Below are 6,033 nucleotides of genomic sequence, written 5' to 3' on the forward strand. Positions count from 1 at the left end.
TTAGTAACACCCCCCTATGAATGGATTTCTCCAACTCTGGTTCTATCCTTTTTAATAATCTCTCCACCTTCAGATATCTCATTCTGGAACTTCCATCCTAACCTTCTTTGTCTCTCCACCTTTCTCCTTTTCTAGGCTGCTCCTTTAACACACGGTAAAAGTCCCAAAATCTGGACTATTCGGGGATTGGATTGCGTCGGTTCAGACTTTTGGATTTTCCTGATTCTTTGGCAGTACTTCTAAAATCCAAATTTAAGGAGAATAAGCAGGTCACTTCTGACAGTTTATTAACAAAACACTTCATATACAAAGTACATAAAAAAAACCCAAATATTTTTTCTGACATTTCCGCGACTTCCACATGATCACTCGCTGCCGCCGTGCATCTGTGGCACTTATGCAGGCACACTCGCAAAAGCCTAGAGTTTTTGAGAAGTCTGGATTCTCGAGTGGTCTGGATTTCTAGCATCTGGACTTCTGGACTTTTACTGTACTTCTTTGGTCACATGCTTATATCTCCTGTTGATAATGTGCCTTTTTAATGCAAATATTCAAGGTATCTTGCCCGAATGACAGACAAAATATTCATACAGTTGAATAAAACATGATTTCAATTAATCTGAGATCTAATAATGAGATAGAGTTTAAATATATAAATGTTTAAGTAGGTATATGTTGCATAAATATTTTGATCGCATTACAATCTAAAGTTACATCTTCATATTAATATACCCTGACAATTGGAGCAAAACTTGGAAACTGTCTAAAAAGCAATTCCAAATGGTTTTTACTATAAGAATGGGAAAGGTCAGAATAAATTTCATGCATATATTTATTTATTTTTCTTTTTAAAATATTTTTATTGATTTTAATGAAGAACTTGTACAAACAAAAAGGGTATATTTCAATAAGATAGTATGGGCAGTTTGTAATGGATCTATGTTGATATTAATCCTTAGTTTAATGTTAAAACTATATTTTATCTAGTTATGGTTTAATAAGTTAGTTTTGGGTGGACAGGGCTCATTTACATTCTACAGGCACACATGGTTCTTTGCAGCTGTTAGCTGGCTTCAACATCAACAAACACATTTGCATTTTAAACACTATTGACCACAGAAGCCAGTTTAGAATGCCAAAGAGTCTGATGTTGCATCGGAAGGAGAAGGGATGAAAGAAGTTTTATGGTTTTTGAGATAAGTGGAACAATGGATTGTTTGCTTGAGTATACAAGAAGCCATTTTGTTGGTAAATTCCAGACAACCTGGGACCAGAAGAGAACCATCCAACAAAGTTGATTACTTTGATTCTGTGAGAAAGTGGACTTCGATGCTTTTAGCACATCTATGTGAAAAGACATTATGAGCTTCAAAGACAGAAATGATGTCACATACCATATGACATGAGATATTTGGAGAAATATTATCAAAATCACATATTTTGAATCAGTTTCAGAAGGTTAAGACGCAGTGTGACACCCACAGGAGTTGGAACCTTGAGAAAGACAGGGCTGAATTACAGTAACCAGCAGGGTTAGCACCAAGGGGAGGCATCTACAGGCATTGCCCCCCCCCCCATATGAGGTACCGTGCCTCCCCCATACAGTTGTGACCATCCCTGGCCGTCAGATCCACCCCACTCCCTCACATGTCAGTAGTATCTTGGTGGACGCATGCTAGCAACTCTCTACCCACCCCTGGCCACGTCACTGGTGAGCGTAAAACTTGACACAATAAAAAGAGGGCCCACATTGGATGGATGTCCTCAACAACAGGTAGCCTCCTGCTAGCACCTCCTCCCACCCCCGTTGATAGGTCAGATCATGTCAGCACCACTGTTGTCAGGTTGATCCCTGCCCCCCTTTTAACTCGCTAATGCCCCCCTCTAACATATTTCCTGGTGCCAACCCTGGTTACCAGAATAGGTGCTGTTATGTGTTACTCTTATTAAAAGGGGAAATACAGAAAATAAGTGGATTTCTAAGGGAAACCACTTTCTGACTGCTCTTTTGAAAATAAAGAGTGCAGCCTCATCATGGAAGAAAACTCTGTGACTCTTAAGAAGAAAACTGAAGAAGAAGAGGAAAATTTGACCTCCTGGGAAGACAGGACTTGTATTATCCTATTCACAGGAGATACAGCATAAGTGGCTTTTGAATAAGTAAGACCACTTCTTATTTTTGCCCAGAAAATTGTCACTCCTGCTTGAAGAATCTCTCTGAAGGACAACTCACCAAAAGAATTGTGAGCTTAAAGAGGTCTGAAGATTTGATGTTGAAAAGTGCTTTATAATTATTTGTGAACTGAAAATGTAAGACCTTCAAGGAAGACGAAAATGGTGCAGAAGTTTTAAAAATTGACTTTCTAGAGTTTTTGGTCTTTAAAACACGCACGCACGCACGCACGCACACACAGTTTTTACTTCAGCCATCATGTTTGCACACTCATGTTTTACTTCTGATACTCTTGTATCTCTTTTCCGACAGGCGTAGCTGAAAGTTTCTGCATGCAGGGTAGAAGGGGTCCTCAACGATTTTGCGTGTCCTCTTCAGACAACAATCCCGGTACATCATATTAATGGGGGGGGGGGGGAGAGGGGGGAAGCAAGACCAGTGATCTCTGCCACTCTTGTGGTCCTGTGGATTAACCACCTATCCATTTCTCTCGTCATTTGACTTGAGATCTACCACCAGAGATTTGTGTGACTTGATAACTGACAATATCTCCACCTGCTGGCTAAGTATTAATATGATAGTTCTAAAGACATGAGCTGTTGAACAATTGAAAAGAATTCTGAACAAAATTTAAATTAGTTTTTGGAACAGTTATTAAGCTTTAAGTAATTGGAATATAAATCACTCCTGATTCTGACATTTTACCAATATTAAGGATATAATGTTCAGAAATGATACTGAACTGCTCTATAATACAGACTTGAGATAAAAGCCAGGGCAGCCCATTTAGTTTGACTTTTAATGCAAAGGAACATTAAAAACCAAGATACCATTGGTTTCTAAACACTTGGACTCATTAAAAGGAACAGTGCCCTCCATAATGTTTTTCCTTTATTTGCCCCTTTGCTCCACAGTTTTAAATTTGTAATCCAACAATTCAATTAAAGTGTACATTCCAGATTTTATTCAAGGCTATTCGTATACATTTTGGTTTGACCATGTACGAATTTCAGCACTTTTTCTATATAGATCCCTCAATTCAGGGCACAATATTACTTGGGACATTTGGTTTCACAGGTATGTTTTTACTCAGGTATGTTTAATTGCTTCAACGGTGCAGGAATAAGAGAGCTAGGCTTGCATAGAATCATCTTTGATCACTTTTTAAGTCTGTCGTTGCCATTTTTCAACAAGAGGACCAGAGTTGTGCCAATGAAAGTCCAAGAAGCTTTTATGAGGCTGTAAAACAAGATTAAAACAGCAAGAGACAGCACCCAAACCTTAGGATTACCAAAATGAACAGTTTGGAACATCATTAAAGATGAAAGAACATACTGTTGAGCTCAGTAATTACAAAACTTCATGAACATAAATACAGAGGCTACATTGCAAGATACAGACCACTAGTCATCCACAGAAAGGATGGGCAGATTACAGTATTTAAAAGAGCATACAGAATTCTGGAAAAAGAACTTGTGAACAGATGAGACCAAGATTAACCTGCATAAGACTGATGGCAAGAGCAAAGAGTGGAGATGTAAAGGAACTGCCCAAGATCCAAACGATACCACCTTGCAGTGTAGCCTCTGTATTTCTGATCGTGAAGTCTTCTGCAAAAAGTAGTTATTGACATATCCACCCTTACCTCCTGCAGAGTGTTTCTGATCTGTTCAACATACATTTGGGGATTTTTCTTAATTTTGATATATTGCAACATAGACCAGCAGCAACAGAAATTCACCAAGATAATGGTATCTTCAAAGACAATAATTTTTATTAATAACTATTAATAACAAAACACTTCTTATTTAACTCTAAGCTTACTCATGGTTAGTGCAACGCCTTTACAGTTCCAGCAGTCGGGACTTGGGTTCGAATCCCATGCTGTCGTTGAAAGGTGTTTGTACGTTCTCCCAGAGTCTGAGTAGGTTTTCCCTAGGGGCTCTGGTTTTCTCCCACTGTTCAAAACCTACCAGGGGTAAAGGTTAATTGGATGTAAATTGGATAGCATGAACTTGTGGGCTGAAATGACCTGTTACTGTGCTGTATTTTTAAATGTTAAAAAATTAAAAATAAAATGAAAATTTTCTTTCTGTGTGTGTGTGTGTGTGTGTGTGTGTGTGTGTGCACATGCAAACCATTACAGTTCAGGCACAATTCTGAAAAGTCAATTTTTAAAGTTTTGTCTTAGAAATTTTTATGCTGAAATTCAGAATTTTTACTGATGTTCAAAGTAATTATGAAGTAAGTTGAGACACCAAGTCATCAGTCTTCTCAAAACTCATGAATTCTTATAGAGTTGGTTTCAGAAAAATGTTTCTTCATACGAATGATTTTCCACAAATTCCCCTCCCTTGCATGGAGGTTATGGAACTTATGTTTTACACAATGATTTCACAAACCCAGAAATGAAGTGACCATTTAAAATGGACATGGCAGAACTGTCCTCTCATGACAGAGACAATTGAAATGGCCTTTTTTTTAAACTAGCTACTGATTTTATGCTCCTCCCATGACAAGGAGAACACAACAGCTGACCTTCTCCTTAGAATGCCAGTGCATTTCTGATTTCAGTTGAAGACTGGTTCAATATTAAAAACATACCCAATCAAATGACATGACATCACCGCTAATTTTGTTTGAAGTTCATCCCTTCCAAAAGTTTAGGAGCAAATGCCTGTGATTTGTCTACACAGCCAACAAGTAGATGGCCTTTATTGTGTACACAGGTGCCTTTCTGAGCAAACATTCATTGTCTTCAAAGTTTCAATACAGAACAATCTGCTTTGATTTTATGACTTTGAATTTGGAGACATTTTGTCTCTGGAGACCTTTCTTATCTGTTAATACAAATGTGTGATGAGTCTTTGTTTTTCCCCGCCCCCCACCCCCGTTTCCTAACCCACAAAATAACTCTACTAAATATATTTATAAACAAAAGATATTAATAATAACATGATTTTGTAATTGATGATAACTCTTCTGTCATCAACAGTGGTGGCCTTCCTTGGAATACCCATCCCTTTGAGGTTACTGAGCTCACCAGTATGCTCTTCCTTCGTTATAATGTTCCAAGCATTTGATTTTGGAAGTCCTAAGTTTTGGGTGATGTCTCTTGCTTTTTTATTTTTGTTTATCAGCCTCATAAATGGATTATTTGACTTTTATTTGCACAACTTTGGTTCTCATGCTGAAAAATGGCAACTACAGACTCCAAAGGTGATCAAAAGCTTAGAAGTAAACCTAGCTCTCTCATACCTGCACCAATGAAGCAATAAAATCTGTAATGTGCACTTTAATTATGTGAATTGTTTGATTGCAAATTTGAAACTGTGGAGCAGAGGGGCAAATAAAGGATAAAAGTGTCTTTGTCCCAAACATCATGGAGGGCACTGTGGATTAATTCTTCAAGTATCTGCTATAGAGAGGATGCAAAGGAGATTTATAAGGATGTTGCCTATATTGAACAGCATGCCTTATGAGAATAGGTTGAGTGAACTTGGTCTTTTATCTCTTTGGAGTGACAGAGGATGGGCGGGGGGGGGGGGCGGGGAGGGTGACCTGATAGAGGTGTACAAGATGATGAGGGGCATAGATTGTGCGGATGGCCAGAGGCTTTTTCCCAGGGCTGGAATGGCTAATGCAAGGGGATATAGATTTGTGGTGCTTAGAAGTAAGTCAGGGGGGATGTAAGGTGCCCATTCTTCTCACAGAGGGTAATGGGTGCATGGAATGCACCGCCGTCGATGGTGGTAGGATCTTTTAAGAAACTATTAAATAGCTACATGGAAGTGAGAAAGATGGAGTATGGAAATTCTAGGCATTTGTTAGAGTAGGTTATTAGGTCAGCACAACACAAT

Source organism: Narcine bancroftii, chromosome 5, assembly GCF_036971445.1.
Source record: "Narcine bancroftii isolate sNarBan1 chromosome 5, sNarBan1.hap1, whole genome shotgun sequence".
Taxonomy (NCBI): domain Eukaryota; kingdom Metazoa; phylum Chordata; class Chondrichthyes; order Torpediniformes; family Narcinidae; genus Narcine; species Narcine bancroftii.